The following is a 17,419-nucleotide window of genomic DNA, read 5'->3' as shown; positions in this document are numbered from 1 at the left end:
TTTAAAAATGAGTAAAAACCTTGAGTGATCCCTGTTCTTTCACAAAGCAAGGCATGACCTTTTTTTTTTTTGTTTTCTTTCCTGGAACCTAGTATCTTCACCACGGCTTTTGCTCATTTCTGCATTAGCCATGTGTGAGGTTGAGCATTTTGTAATAGGACCCTCCCATGGAGGCTTGGGAACAAGAACTTTCAATATTAGTGATGACCAGAATCCAATGTGCAGAATGAATACCACTGGCCGATCTAACCTCTGGCAAGCAGTTTGCAGGATCTAGGGTGAGCATACACACTTCTATGTGTATATAAGTTTTCCATAGCACAGTTCCCTTTACTTAGAAAAACTAACGTAGCAGGAAGACAAATACGCTATGAACAACCAACATTTATTCCAGAGTCAAAGATGTAATTTCTACATTATCTACCCTTTTAGATATTAAACAGGTCTATTGTATGTCTATGTTCTATTAGCACAAACGTCAGCACTCTCTTTGTTAAGACTGATAATCAAGAGCTGACTATGTAAAGCTAATAATAGATTTCAGATTTCCTTCTGGAAAGCACATGTGAAAGGAAGTGTTATTAACTGAACAAATCTCTCAGTTCCTAATGATTAGCATTTTGACAAGCTGTTGTTTGAGAAGGACTTAAATCATATATTATATATCTTGAAAATATTTTTTTATATTTCTTCTTGATTTGGGGGTCAAGTAAATTGTATTCATTTGCATTTATAGGTAAAGGAAACCTTCAACTGTATTTTAGTCTCCATTGAAATGCTGTAGGTCATTAATTTACAACTGTGTTTTATTTCTACTATTAATTATAATACTCTGGAACAGAGTAACATTACGTAAGTAATATGTCAAGTTCTCTAAGCTAAGTACTTTGTTATTTACAGACAATATATTTGTTTCCTAAAGTTGCTATATAGAAAATTAAAACAATAGTATCAAAATCAAAATGAACCTGAACCATTTCCACATACCTCATATTTGATATATTCTCTTTTAAGCAATTATTATCCGTTGCTTAAAATGTATATATAATATATAAAAAATCTTTATTATTGGATAAAAGCTGGTGTCATATGTTCATTACACTATCTTAGCAACTTCAAGCATATGAGCTATTGTGGTAGAGGCCTTAATTATTGGTTGGTTATAAATAAAATATAAAACTATACATAACCACTAAAAAAAAATTAGTTATATTATCAAATTTGTTAATAACACTAGATGGAAAAAGGTCATTTATTCACTTAACAAATACTCATTTAGTACTTACAAAATACTGATACCCAGACAAGATACTGGGTATACAATAGTAGGAACACATGTTTCCTTCTCTGAAACACTTTATGGTAGGCAAATAATTAAATTCTAATGTTATTATATTAGAAAATATGAACTTAGAGATAGGAACATATAAATGTGCCCAAGAGAGTCAGAGACAATTTCACAGAACAAGTAATGCTTGGTTGACTTGAAGAATTTGTCAAATGAATATTGAAGGAATATGGTGAGAAAGAAAAGGAACAGAGAAAGAAATAGATAAAGCACAGCCTTTGGAACCAGAGAAATTTGGAAGTCCTTGTTTTGCCTCTTACTGTCATCTTTATGTAAATGGTAACCTCTCAGAGACTCTCTATTTCTTCTGAGATAATGTAGATGGCCATACCTGGCATGGACTGTACATGGTAGGCAGTCAATAAATATTATCCCTTCTCATTTACTTTGAGCCTCATGACAACCCTGTACATAGATAGGACAGGTGATATTATCAACACTTTGAAGAGGAGGTAAATAGAACGGTTCAGGAAACTTGCTCAGGGTGCACAATTAGTAAGTTAGCTGCAGAGCAAGGACTAGACCATGCATCTTCTGACAAGACTTTCTCCTATGCTGCCACAAGGATTCCAGACTTTTCCCATGCACTTAATTATGTATTCAGCCAATAAGTACTGTTTGAGCATCTACTAAGTGTCACACATGTTACTGTACACAGATGATACAGTGGGGAGCAAATAGACAAAGCTTGCCTTCATTAAGCTGAGAGTCCATCAGAGATGGCAGACTTTATCCCAACAATTTCAGTAAGTCCTAATGAGTGTTATGCAAGGGCCCATTTAAGTGTTCTGAGGGAGTGTGTGGGAGGAAGATTTATTCTAACTGAGTGGGTCTGAGAAGTCCTATGAGGGGAAGTAATATTTTTGCTAACACCTAAAGAGTGAGCAGGAGTTATCTGGATGGAGAGAAGATTTCTCCAAACAGCAGGAGGTTTGGCAAAGATGTAAATGAGAACGTGGTATGTTTAAGGCACTGAAACTCATCCAGGATGGCAGGATCAGAGAGTATGAGTGAAAGAGTGGCAAGGGGTGACCCCACAGAGACGAACAGAATCAAGGTTGTTGTGAGGACTGTGCAAGCCACTGGATTTTACTTTAAGGGCAGAGGTTGTTGCAGTTTCTGCATAAAACTGCATAAAAAGGCTGACCAGAGAGGGAGAAGGGGATGGAGGGGTATTATGTTTAGTACGCATGGTGTCGGGGATCATGGGAGAACAGTGCAGCACAGAGAAGGGACATAGTGGATCTGTGGCATCTGCTGCACTGATGGACAGTGACTACACTGGGGTGAGGGTGGGGACTTGATAATATAGGTGAATGTAGTAACCACATTGTTTTTTCATGTGAAACCTTCGTAAGGGTGTATATTAGTCATACCTTAATAAAAAATTTTTTTTAAAAACCTGACCAGAGCTGAAATCTGACTCATTCTCTGCAAATCCCAGAGGGGATTGTTACCTTTTTACTCAAATTCCTCATAGGCTCATACAGGCTTGCTGTGACCTTAGTGGGAAACCACCTAAGATTTTAAGCAGCTGAATGATACCTGATTTGCATTTTCCCGTGTTCATTCCAGCCATGCTGTCATTTCTCTTAGTGAGGGCAAGACAGGATGAATGAGATTCGGCATGGCGAGTCAATGGCAGCTTAGATCAGGACTGTAGCTCTGGGGAGAGTGAGATGTTTAAGACGTAGAATTTGCAGGACTTATGACTGACTTTGGAAGCTAGAGGGGAAAGGGATGGGAGGAGACTGGGGTGTTTCTCTCTCCTGGCTTGAGTAGAAGAAAACCACAGGAGCCTCAGGTACAGTATCTAAGACTTGAATATTAAGAAAAAGCAACCAGAGTTATTCCATGGTGAGAAGGTGCCAAAATCAGCTGGAAAAGAGGACACAATAAAAGTATTTAAAAGTCCTTTAGGGCCAGTAGGCATGACATTGCACTTAAAGTGATGATTCTCTTTCTTTCTTTTTTTCCTTGCTGGAAAAGCTGTATCCCTTGGATATTTTCATTTTACTTCCCAGACCATTGTATATTTCCATTTGGCTAAATTTTTTTCTACAGGGACATTAGCTGTTACCTGACTTTAGTTTTCATTTAAAAGGGGGGAAAAATACTGTAATTATGAACATTGGGCCTGTGGGCACCTGATTCATTTCCCTGGGTGGCCTCATGACTCACCCTCGTTAAAGCAGATTTGCTGTTGCCTGATGCCTTATCAGTTTTGAATTTTCTCTATCCTGTATGTGCACAATAAGATAAGTTTCTCTCATGGGTCCTTCCCTGCTCTTCCTCTCTACTCTGAGTCAGATGTTTTGCATTTCATAACATTAGCCTGCCTACAATTTCCCTCTTTATAAATTATGCACAAAACTTCTACAAACAACAGATTCTCATTTACTGACTTACTGGATTTATATCTATAAAACATGTTCTAGTTGTTTTGCTAAATTTAGTGAACGGTTTCATGCACAACAATTAGGTGCTGTTTTGTTTGTTAGCATCATTGTCTCAACATCAAGGTGCCTCATTAGATAAAAACAATTATCCAAGTAAATTCAAATACTAGTGACTCAGTCATATGAAAAGTCCTCCCTTGATCCTTTGTCTGTCTAGGTAACAGTAGGTTGCCTCCCTTTCATATTCAACCTCCTAGAAAGAATTGTCTACACGTCCTGTACTCACTTTCTAGTCTCTAAAGTCACTCCCCCAAAACTACTCTGCTTCTGCACTGAAATCTCAGTTAGATCCTCAGGATTGTCTCTTCCTAAATATAATGGATGATCATTATCTTACTTGACCAATCTGCTGCCCCCTCCGGGTGGGGCTCGGTGACATGACCCTCTCCCTGTCCTCCTTCTACCCTCTAGGCTCCCTCTAGGTGTCCCATTGTGAGTGCCTTTATCTCAGCCCAGCCCTGCAAGGTGACTCTTCTCCAGTGTTCTAGACTAGTTCCTCCTCTCCCTTCACTCCACAGACTGCCCCTGGAAGACCTGAGCTACTTTTATGGCTTTATCTCTCTGTCAAATGTTGATGTTCCTCAAAGTTTTATCTCCAACTCAAACTGGAGTTCCAAACTTCTAAATTCACCTTTGTCCTTGACCTCCTCACTTAGATGTCCCACGGGTACTTCAAAGTCAGTATGTCTGTGTTAAGTTTCCCAGAGCTACCATGAAAAAGTACCACAAGCTGGGTGGCTTGAAAGAATAGAAATTTGTTTTCTCACCATGCTGGGTGCTACAAGCTTGAAATCAAGGAGTCAGCAGGGCCGTGTTCTGTCTGAAGGCTCTCAATCCTTTCTGCCTCGCCAGCTTCCCGGCGTCCCTTAGTTTACGGCAGCACAACTCCAAGCTCTGTGCCAGTCTTCTCACGGCCTCCTTTTCCATGTCTCTGTGTCCATTCCTCTTTTTTATGAACAACCAGTCACTGGATTTGGGACCCACCCTAAAGTGCTTGGTATATTTGTTTTGTTTTTACTTATCCAGGCTTCATGATTATATAGATTATACCTTTCTACTGGAATCTCTGGTACCTAGGACAGTGTTAGTAAATTAAGTGCTGCCTAATAAATATGTATTAAAGAGAATAATGAAAGAAAGAAATAGAGCAATTAATAAACAAGAATGAATCTGAAAAAAATAAGCAACCCAAAGTAAGTGTTGGTGAGAATTTAAAAAATGTTGTCAAATGTAATTTTTCCTAGTCAATATGCTACATATGTATTTAGGTTAAGAATTTACATCAAATAGAAAATACATTAAGAATTAGTGAAACCTTATTTTAAGCTCATTCAAAACCTTCTATATTCCAGCAAAAATCTATGGTTCCTATGAATGCTGGAAAATATAATTATGTACCCCACTGGCTATTTCATAACTGGCTCTTTCCCCCGCTTCTTTATTAACAAAAAAGGCTTTAATGCTTTTGTTGATACTGTGGACTGTGATATTATTTCCTAAATATTTCTTGAACAGATCTCCAAAAAGGCCAAGGTCAAGCAATTAGTAGGTTCTTCAGCAATTACTTAATTCTAATTAAAACAAAAGAAAATGAAAAGCAAAAGAAAAGCTATTTATAGCCTAACAAACTATCTCCAGATGTCAACCCGAAACAATGAAGAAAAGCACTGTTGGTAATTTATACCTGCTTACTTTGGTAAAACATTCAGGCCTTTCTACATAAATAGCTGGTGAAAACTCTGATTGGTATTTAGTCAACCAAGAGCTTAAAAGGGATCAGACAGGCAGGGCTGTATCTACTTTGCCTACATTAATGCATTTTCTCCCACGAGAGGATCTGTGGTAGACCCCTGTGCTTGTAATTATTGAAAATGCCCTGGGTTCAACTAAATCAGACTGGGTCATATAAGTGTTGATGAGAAGAAAAATGGAAGTGCCTCGCTTTCCCACAGCATTCATTATGTAGGCAAAAAAGGATTACTCTAGGGAGTGAATTGTGTTTTTTACAAGTCCTCAAAAGAAATCCTGTCTTGGTATTTTGCTCTACTTTGCTTTAGTGCTACTTGATGGTATTAAATTAACACAACTTTCAGAACACATAATTATAATATTCACTAATTAAATGGAAAAAGTCAGCCAAATTAGATTTAGTTAGGAAAATGTCTTGGCATAACCCTGGGGTCTGCTTAGATTTGTTGTCACTAAATTATACTAAGTAGACACTAGCATTCACAGCTTAATATTTATTATTCTTCATCTATTTTTAGGTCATTTTGACAAATTTCAAGGCAGAAGATTCTAGCTTTACTGTATTGTTTATGTGGGGGGGGGCTCTAGGTACTTATGTAACCACTTTTAAAACCTTATGTAGCAACTTTCTTCTCTCACCAAGATTCATTTTTGAATTCCAAGTAATTTTAGAGTAGTTGAAACAGTTTCCTTCATTTCAGCAATAAAAGTTGTCATGTTTCAATTAATTTTTTTGTAGGTATATCATCTCTACTATTATTAAGAAATGTTCTACATGTTTTGCATATATTAAGTCACTTAATCCTTACAACAATAGTACCTACTTAAGTACTATTGTTACCTATGATTTACACATGGGAAACCAAAGCAGATCCTTTAACTGACTTGCCCACATTCACGTGGCTAGAAGAGAGTGGAACTGAGACTTGCTCCCATACATTCTGGCCCAGGTGCTCCTAACCACCATGTTATCCTGCCTCTCAATAATCTTTAATATCATTTTGCAATATACTGTAGAAATACATACCACTTTCATGCATTATATTGTTATTAGTTCACATACATCTGATCCTTTACTTCAGAATTCTTAAGAATGTTAAGTAGATCTAGAGAAGCGGACCTATCTTTGTCTGATTTCCTTGAATGCTGGCATTATCTGAGTGTATCTAGGAAGTAGCTGCTGGGACGGAATTTACGGAGCACTTCTTTTGCTTCAGCCACTGTTGTCTCAGGCCTTACCTAATAGGAATTCAAAGTCCAAGACGTTTTGCTTAACAGAGAGAGAAAATACCATCTCCAGCTTGCTGCTCACACAGTGAAGGGAAGACCTATCTGGTACTTTAAAGAAAGGAAGAAGAGAATATGCCAGCTCTTTGATGAAATTCCATTGCTTCTATCCATCTCCCTCCATTGTATATACCATCCTGATGACACATCCTCTTTAGTTGTGTGGAATTTCACCAGATAGATTCTAGAACCGAGTCAGGCAGTTATGTGTAAGATACTATGTGAGGGTGGGTAGATGGGGGGGAGCTTTCCTGTGTATTAACTCATTCAGTTTAATCCATATGCTAATTATTTCTCATAGGTATTATCACCAATTAACAGATGGGAAAACAAGAGGATTAATAAAAACTTTCTTTGGTGCATGGCAAGAAATGATACAGTGAAAGGAAAGTATTCAAACCTATTTTGACCCCAAGTTAGAGCTCCTCATGGCATCTAGCTAATTTATCATTATTATTTATCTGTGTACAGCCCAAAGAGAGCTTAATAATGAAGGTCCAGAATCTACATATGTGTTTTCCTATTTAAGAAATTGAATTAAACTTAAAATCCTTTTTTAATTCAGAAGAGATGTTTCAGTTGCTATTGCTATGTACCAAATCATTCCAAAACTTAACAGATTAAAACAACAGGACTTACTATATTTTATCTTATAGTTTCCATGACCCAAGAATTCAGGACAGACTTCACTGGGTGCTGTTGTCTCGGGGTTCTTATGCAGTTGTAGTCAGATAGTGCTGGAGACAGAACAGCCTGGACTAGAGAAACTGGAGACCTACCATGTATCTCTCCCTTTTGGGTAGACCCTGAGCTTCTCCATGAGGTCTCCCTGCATGGGCTAGTTTGAGTTTCCTAGAGGCAAGTTGGTATCAGGGCATTTGGACTACTTACATGGCAATGCAGGGCTCCCTTGCTAGGGTTGCAGATGAAAACTGAAAGTGGTATTGCCTTTCTGACTTAGCCTCAGAAGTTATACAGCATCACCTCCACCATATTCTATTGGTTATAAGTGACTCACAAAATCTATTCAGACTCAGTAGAAGGGGAATTTGACTCTACTTCATTATGGGGTTTGGCAAGATTCTAGATGAACATGTGAATAGGAGATACAGTTGTAGCTATCCCTGTAAGTATAGTTTTCTACCCTCCACCCTCTAGCCCAACAATGCACATCCCTCTCACAGGTGAAATATGCACACTTCTTCCCAAGATCTCTGAAAAGTTTCATCCCACTCAGCATTAGTCTTTGGCTTGAGAGTCATCATCTAAATTAGGTCCAGGTACAGTTGAGTTTCCTTAGGTAAGATGCCTTAAGCAAAGCACTTGAGTAGCATTCCTCTTGGCCAGAAGTCCTGTTAAAGAAACAAGTCATTTGCCACCCATATATCCATCATATAATGATCAGACAAACATAAATTCACCACAATAGGCACTTTCACTGAAAAAAGATAGAGAAGTAATGTCCACAGAAATTCCAAATTTCAGCCAGATACATGTTGCCAGTTCTGTGAGTAGGACTCACTTCTGTTCTCTTTGTTCTCTGTGGCTTTTGGCTCTTCCCTCTAGAATCTTATCCCCCATGAGTCATTCTTCCTTTTTATAACAAGTGACTGTGTACAAAACTAAATAATCATCTCAGTTTGATTCCTGCCCATACTAGTTCTAAGGTCTAAAGGCATCCTTTCATTTTGTACTATCTCTGTTCTTTTTATTTTTAAACTGGCAGTGTTTATACCAATATGGCTCCTAAAAACATTGTAGGCTTTCTATGAATCTTATTGGATGTCATTTTACTAGACAAAAGCTACAGTCACAAATCTCTGAGCTAATCCTTTCTCTACTTTGGGTCCCCTGTGAGTCTGCTGAGGGACGTATCCTTAAGATACGTAGAAGCCCTATATTGCTTAACAGAAAAGACCCATGAGGCATGCTTTTAAGATTTTAAAGAGCCTTTTGTTTCTTAAATATTTATGAGGTACAGCTTTGGACCTTTCTGAAATCTTACCAAATCATCTTACGGTCCCATCCTGGATTTGATCTTTAGCTTGAGGCTTTTTCTTAGCTAGAAAACTGTTTGCCATCTGGAGAAGCTGGGATTGGCCTTAGGGTTCAGGTTTACATATGGAAGTTGCACTGCCTTTTCTGACCTAGCTAGGGAAGCCTTGTACTGTCATTGCAAGCAAGTCCAAATTTAAGAAGATAAGAAATATTGTCTTTCTTAATGGGAAATTTGCAAGATTCTAGAAGAACATATGGAATAGATAATATTATTATAAATATCCTTGGAAAATGCAATCTACATCAAAGAATCACTACAATATAATGAAACATTTTTAAACAAACTTACTTGTACTTAAATATGCAAATGCCTTAAAAGTAGATACTTTGGAAAGATACATGCTTTTTCTTAAAAGTTTGCTTTTGTGTAAATCATTTTTTTGGAACTTATCTATTGCAATTGCTTTAGAAAAGCTTAAAAAGATTTATTATAGCTGAGTGCTATATACTACTATCATAATTTGTTGACCAAGAACACTTTTATGATAGTTTAATCTTCCTTGCCCTGAAAACTCAGAAAATTTTACTTATGATCTCTTTGGATCCTAGGGAGTATACTCTAGTATACTTTTCCTCAAGTGTTTCTTCAGATATTGCCAATCATACAAAAACCAGAATATAGTAGAAAGTTTATTTTGCTCAAGAGTGATATCCTAAACAACAATGACCAAGTATTTCAATCATTAAACACTTAAGCTAATTCAAAAATTAAATAAAGATATGTGTGTGGGTGGTGTATATGCGGTAAAGGATGTCCTAGATGAAATGAGCATGTAAACCTCTTCGAAACAATCAATGTGTCTATTATTTAATCTTCTAACCCAGAGTTGAAGTGAAATTCAGAAGTGTGTTTCCTTAACAGACTCTGCAAACTAGCTGTGTGACTTTTTTAAAGGCTTTGAAACTTCATTTTAATTTGCTGAAATGAGGGAAGATGGGACTGTCACCAAGAATTATTTGTTGAATACCTTCTATTTACAAGGGATCCTTGTGCAATTTAGTGTTAAAGCATTTTTAATCACGTATGGCTCATATTAGGAGTGTAGCACATTACTTGGACCATGCAATTTACTTTCATAGAGAATATTTCTAAGATTATTCATTGTGATCTCAACTCTCAGGTGACTTCCTTCTCAGAGGCCCTGCTACAGATACACTTTGCAAGTACAAAGCAGTAATCAGGATTCCTTTTCTCAGCAGAATCTCCTAACAGAGTATTTTGAGCTTTTCAGATCTTACCCCTTCCACAACCCCCCAAATGAAAGCAGTATCTGAACATTCCCCAAACTGATCTTGGAATTAAAAAGACTATACAACTGCTCCTTCAGAACAACCAGTTGTTTGTGGTTAACAGCTGTACTTACCTGAGTGTGTACCAGAATCTAAGAGGAAAGCATATAAAATTCCCAGACGGTTGAATTTTATGCTAAGGGATTTAAATCAGCATTTTAAATGTCATTCTACTCTTGCAATTTTTTTTTCACAGTCTCAAAGTTTGGCATAAAATTGTTTTTTCATATGCATTAAGTTCTGATAAATGTCTGAGGTCATAATTGAATCAAGAAAGAAAGGATTTTCTATTAAGCAAAACACTAAAGTTCAGGAGTTTATTTTTATACAGCAAGTAGTTTGACAATCCATGTATTCATCTGTCATTTCTCTAATTTTGTGGTTGAGAGCATTTAAAATGCACATGTATGAACTGTCTTCATTTAAATTTTGCCTTTGGTTGTACTTCTTATGTTAGTTCCATGTGACAATATTCCATCTTCTAGTTCTTCATTTTCTTGCTGTTTTTCACTGCTAACACCTAAGGATTTAGAGGAAGAAGAAGGAAAAAGTCAAGGTTCTCTTCTTATGTCCTAGAGCTTTGGATATATAACTTCTATTCAGTTTTCTCTCCCCTCTTTATACTTCTCAGCAGTCATATATGGAGAGCAACATTACTCCATTTTCCTGAAAATCATTTCAAGGTCAGAGAATTAACTACAAAGTTCATCTCTGTCCCATTTAGGAATTTACTGTATTTAGAGTTTAGTGTACTTATCTTACAGATTTTGTTCATTATGCCTTTGCCATATAACACAATTGGAAATGTGATAGATCATTGTTTTGAAGATTTGAGTCAGGGAGCTTTCATTTAAAATTCAGAAATTATGATACTATTAACAACAATGATTACTTTTATTGAGTTTTTATTATGGGTGAATCACTAAACTAAGAAGTACATGGTTTTACCTTATTAATCCCAGAACTCTAGGATGTATGTAGACCATACTAAAGTCAACATTTCACAGATAAGGAAAACGAGGGATTTCTCAGGTTGGCAGTGAGACAACAGCAGACTTGAGAGTCAAGCTCAGATTTGTCAGGCTCTAAAACCATTGCTTTTAACCATGAAATGCACCAGTGGTTCTCAACTGGGGGTAATTTTGCCCTCTTACCTCAAAGGACATTTGGCAACTGAGGGGGTTGCTACTGGCATCTAGTGGGTACCGTCCAGGGATGCTGAAAATATGTTGTGAAGCATAGGATAGCCATCCACAGCCAAAAATCATCTACCTCCAAAAGTTCCAAAGTCAAGAAACCCTGATACACTGAAATACTTTTCTCAGTTAGCGAATGGATTACCCCAAGTCTTTGACTTTGTTTATCATGTAGCCTTCAAAAGAAGGCCTGTTCAAATTTATAGACTCCAGGTGAGGTTGAATTCACTGACTCCAGAAAACAAAACATGTTCCACTGTGAAATAGCCATATTTATCATTTGACAACAGAAAATACACTTTTAGAAATTCACAAACACAGGAGTTGTAATTTAATCAAGGGCAAGAAGCCAAGTCAAATTTGGATTAAATTTACATTCAAAACCCATAAACAACAAAACTGAGCATATCAGAAAGACAAAGGTATGTGAATTTAGATTTTTCAAAATAAAGTTAAGAAAGCTTCTATTTCAGCTAGAAAAGTCACTTTTTTTCATTGACTTGTATATTTCCCAAGACCCTTTCTACTAAATTATTTGATTTGTTCTAGGTATGACAAGAGGTCTCATATCTTGAAAGTCTGAGAAATACATTTGTGCATCTTCCAATTTTCTTACTATACCTCTGGATGCTTTTACAGATTCCTCACTGTCACATGCACATGATAGCCTCTTCCTGCCTCTGCTGATATGACCCCATAGCTCCTCCTCCTTCCCACTGGTGGGAAAGCCCACTATTACCTCCTCTGTGAAAATCCAAGATTAAGAACTGGGTATACATAAAAATTATAAAATGAAGGTTTAACTGTTGCTGAAATTTAATAATTATCCTACTAGATATTTGAAAAGGTGTTTTTCACACCAGGTTTCCTGATACTTCGAAATTCTGTGCTCTATCTGTAAAGATTATATTTACTTCTCATACAGGCCCTCACAGGTATATTTAAGACTGATTCCAGATCACACAGAAATTAGAGGATTACAGCAGGAAAAAGTGCAGTCCAGGGTAATATAGAAGGCACACATCATGAGGGAATGCAGATGTTCAAATATTCTGACGAGACATGAGTCTTAATTTCAGAATAACCACGAAAATGGAAAAAAGAGAAAGTAATAGTGTATCTGAAACCCTGGCCATGGTGCCAGAGTAGAAATGTAAAAAGCTGAGAAAACCTGACACAGTGTGCTTTTGCAGTAACATCTTACGCAAAGCCAGAAATTGTCATATATGAAAATAACGTGTGAGCCTGTGAGTGCTGTGTATGCATGTATAGAACTAGGGGAGGAAGTAGGGAAGGAAATTAATATGTAGCAAATTTTCCATGTATGAAAAACTGTATTTAGCAAACTTGTTTAGGATTTGAAATGATGGGAAAACTTGTCATGAAATACCATTTTCAAAGAGGAATTTTAAAAAGCAGAGATAATAAGACATTTTCTCTGTATAAACATCCTATTCGTCCCTGAAATCACAAACAGCTGTGGTATATTCTGACTAATTACACTGAATCCTAAGAAACAGCATGATAAGAACCCTAAGTGGTATCAGTACAGTGCAAGTTGATTTTAAATCCTGAAGTTCTGTGTAATTCGGGTTTTAGTCACAGTTGGGTCATCAATTTTAAAGAATAATACTAGTGTTAATTTGCATCATTTGCTAACATAGCTAAATGTCTTTAGCACTGTGGATATTGTAACAAACCGATATAGCATTATTTGTTCAGGTGCCACTTATTAAGAATGCTATTATATACTGGTGGAATTGCCTTTGCAATATCAGTGGAAATGGGAAATATTTTTCAGAGAGATTTTTTGTTTCTTTAACAAAAAAGGGCAATGTGTTTTCAGGCACCAATTATTTAGCAGCAAAGATTACACAACTGAATTATTTGGAGGGTCCTTACAGATGAGACAGTGTACCAAGAAGATAAATTTGCTTATCTAATAAATAGCCTAGTACCTAATTCATCTGATCCATAATCCTTGCCTTCTCATGAATCTTATCTCTTAAACTGTGAATTTACAGTGATCCCTAAAGCACAGGGAGTAGGAAATGTTTAATCCTGTTGTCCCCTTTCATCAACCAGAAACTGTATTGCAAAATGTGAAGACAGCAGAGAACTTTGAAGTCCGGTGATCTTTATCATTTAAACAGGCTCTTTTCACTGAACTTCAGTATGGGACATCTAAATACTTTTATGTCTCTTCGTCAACTTTAGGATTAGTTATATTCCAATACTTACATTATTTCAATACACCATTTCCTCCTAGATTCTGATAAATTACAGTTCATTTAAAATGTTATGAGACTGTGGTATCTTACCTACAATTCTAACAGATAATTAAATTCCAGACCTGTGAAATTTTCACCTTACCAATTAAAGTAGTATTTCCTTTTCACCCTGAAACTAGTGTGTGGTGAGGCCAGGTATTTATTAACGAACCTTCCACCCAGAGGGCAAAAACTGTCTATGAATGGGAATGCGAACCATGACTACATAATTTAAATGAATGCATTGCCTCTCTGTTAAAGAGACTCTCAGAACTCTGGATCTGCTGACCTTCCTAGGTTTCTGTCTAGTTCCTTTATAACCTGTGCTTGAATCTCAGCCTAAATCTTCTGTGTGGATAGGTCTCTCCAGTGGCACTTGCTCCCATCTGGATGTCCTGGTGTTGTACCTATCACCAAGTTCCAGAAACCCTACAGTAACAGCTGAGGTAGAGTCTCCCCTGCCAACAGCACCACTTACTGCTGCTTGTTTTTGTAAGTCATGACCAAATGCTCTCGATCCATTGGTGTTTGTCTGATCGGCTTCATTGTCAGCATCGACAGCTGAGACAGCTCTCCAATGTCTTTTTGGCCTTAGAAGCTGAATCTAGTGCCATCCTAGCATCTCCATAACATCAGCTGCCTCAGCTAAGTCATTTTTTGTGTTTCTTTAAATAGTCTAAGGATAGAATAATCGTGTCCCACTAACCTACACATTGGAGTCTTCTTTATGTTCTTTATGTTATACCTCATCTTACATTTGTACAATGTATTTAACCACATTTTTCTTACAAAAATTTTCAAACAGGGAAGTTGAAAAAATAATGCAATGAACATATGACCACCATCCAACAACCTGTAGACAACAGTTAACATTTCCTGTATTTGCTTTACCAATTTATCTTTCTATCATCAATCATTTCTATCTTGCTCAATCATCTGAAAACAAAATTCCTGAATATGTCAGCATGCATGTAGAAAAAGGGTATTTTCCTACATAACCATAAAGCTATGTAAAACCTAAGATAATTAGTGGAAGTTTCTTAATCAACTGCTAACTAGTCAACATATAATTTACCAATCTATCTAATTTACCGTTTTCTCCAAAAATACCCTTGTAGCTGCTTTTTCAAACCAGTGTTCAATCAAAATTCACATAGTTCATTTGGTTCCTACATCAGTTTAGTTTCTTTTAGTCTAGAGTGATCCCCCAACATTTCTTTTTTCTGATATAGACTTTTTTAATGAAATTAGGCCAATTGCCTTATAAATATCCCACATTCCATATTTGTTTCTTGTTGGGTTTTTCCCTCATATTTTACACCCTGTATTTCTTATAACCTGGGAGTTAGGTCAAAAGTCATGATTATATTCAAGTTAAGCATTTTTGAAAGAATACCTCATAGGTGATTCTGAGCACCTTATGTTGTATCACATTAGCAGACATATAATGTCAGGTTTCCTCTCTATTGTTTATGCAAATTTGATCAGTTTTGGGAGATTGCCAGCAGATCTCTCCATTGCTGAGGTCTTCTTTTCTCCATGCAATTAGCAAGTAAACTGTGGGGTGAATGAGCTATGAGGAATGGCATCATGTATTTCCCAGTGACATTTCACGTAAGAGTTTATCATGCTTTGATGATCTTTTAGGGAGGCAATCATTTTATTTCAAAACTGTGATTCTCTTCTAATACCATTTATCCTACATTTATTGACTGTTAATCTTCTATAAGGAGCTTTCCATAAAAAAGTGGACATGGGCAACAGCTTCTCCCAAAGACAGAGAAACTCTTAATTATTGTCCTTTAATTACCAACTTTTAAAGTAAAATATTGGTGTGTTAGTTACCCCTGATTGTGGCAAATAGGTTTTCCTCTCCCCGCCCCACACTGGCCACTGCACATTTGCACGCTCACTAGCTATCTCTCTCCCTCACATTTTCTTTCTCTTTCTCTCTCTGAGACCCTCTGTGGACTTGTGAATTTTTATATTTGGTGTTTTATAATCAATAATAGTGGATATTTCCAGGAAAAAATACATAAAATATTTCATATAGGTGTTTCTAATTATAGGTTTTTAATTTTTATTTTATATTTGTATCACTTTTTATAATGAAAATTTTGGTTCCTGATATTTACTTGTTTTATTCTAGCATATAAAATAGGTTCTAAATTGTAATGCCAAAAATTACTAGTAACAAAATTATTGGGTGAAATTTAAGATTTATTTGAAGTGCGTTTGGTGCTTAGGGATGTATTCTAATATGATAGTCTTAAAAATGTAATCAGAATACTGTGTCAAAAGTCAGTTGAAATGATTTTCTCTCTGAGTTGTATTACTCATTTAAAATAGAGCTAGGTTTCTTTTGCTTTCTTTTTAATTATAAGGTTTAACTTTTCCTATTTTTAAAAATCTTGTAATATATATTTGCATAGTTAAAAGTCAAAATCATATAAAAGGAAAGATATACTCAGAAAACTCTCATTTCCTTCTATCTACCCCCTACTTCATGTCACCAGCTCATCTGCTGTAGGCGACCATGTTTTACACACACATTGTTCTGCACCTTGCATTACTTCATTGCTGGGAAGGCCATTGGGAGGATTTGACCTGAAGGCTGGACCCTGGCAACTAGCCTGTGCATTCAGCTTGCCTTCCTGTTCCCAGAAGCTGCCCCAAGGACATAGCCTTTAGATAATGATATGGCACTGACACCATCTGGATGGTGTATGTGACTGGACCCTGTTAAGGCCTCTATATAAACTATTAAAGATATGGTAGGTAGGTGTGGCCTCCCAAGACAAGTCTCTCATGTAAATTCCCTTGCTTATTGTATCTACCACCTGCCAATCTGGAGGGGCCTGCTCTTTCTTCAGTCTCTCCCTGCTCTCTGCATATAGGGGGCAGTTTTAGATTATACCCACGTTTCTCCTAAGAGGGTTGCAAACCAACATCCATATAAATACATAGAGATAGTGTTCATTTCCTTTAAGGTCTCCAGAGAACTTCATTGGGTGTATGCGTCACCGTTTGTTCTACCACCCCTGTTGATGGACATCTGAATTACTTTCAGCCTTCTGCTATTACATAAAAGCATTAGTAAATAAACTTGTGTATATGTTGTTTTATATTTGGGGAACTGTGTCTTTTTGGGATGATTCCTGGAAGTGAGGTTCTTAGTCAAAGGAAAATGTGAAGATAATATTGTTAGGGATTGGTAAGTTTCCCTTCAAAGGAGTTGTGCTGTTTTGCACTCCCATCAGTAAGGTATGCCTTACCAAGTTGTTTCAAATGTTTGGATATGTGCCAATCTAATAGGTGAGAAATATCTCAGTGTGATTTTAATTTGCATTTTTTTAATTATGAGTGAGGTTAAGCATGCTTTCATGTGCTTAAAAGCCATTTGTCTCTCTTTTTATCAACTGCCACACCTTTTGCCCCATCTTCTATTAGGATTTTTCAAATTTTCCTTCACTATCTTAAGGTCTTATGTATTAGAACAAACTAGTGGTTCTCAACTGGGAGTGATTTTTCCTCCCTCCCTGCTCCCCTCCCTGGGACATTGGCAATGTCTGGAAGCATTTTTGGTTGCCATACCTGGGAAGAGGGTGCTACTGGCATCTGGTAGGTTGAGGCCACATTCTATGACGTACAGGACAGTCCCCCAAGAAAGAATGATCTAATCCCAAATGTCAACAGTGGTGAAATTGAGAAACACCAGATAAAACCTTTGTTTGTGACGTAAATTGCAAGTATTGTCTCTTA

The 17,419-nt window shown here is 36.8% G+C and overlaps 1 protein-coding gene across 14 annotated transcripts in view; it reads left to right on the top strand.

The window, feature by feature from the left end:
* ANKS1B (ankyrin repeat and sterile alpha motif domain containing 1B) overlaps positions 1 to 17,419 on the top strand; it is a 995,298-nt gene that overhangs the window by 450,620 nt on the left and 527,259 nt on the right. The gene's annotated exons all lie outside the window — the stretch shown is intronic.

This window comes from Manis javanica, chromosome 10 (genome assembly GCF_040802235.1).
Source record: "Manis javanica isolate MJ-LG chromosome 10, MJ_LKY, whole genome shotgun sequence".
In the NCBI taxonomy this organism is placed as follows: Eukaryota; Metazoa; Chordata; class Mammalia; order Pholidota; family Manidae; genus Manis; species Manis javanica.
This window is presented reverse-complemented; position numbering and strand designations above follow the sequence as displayed.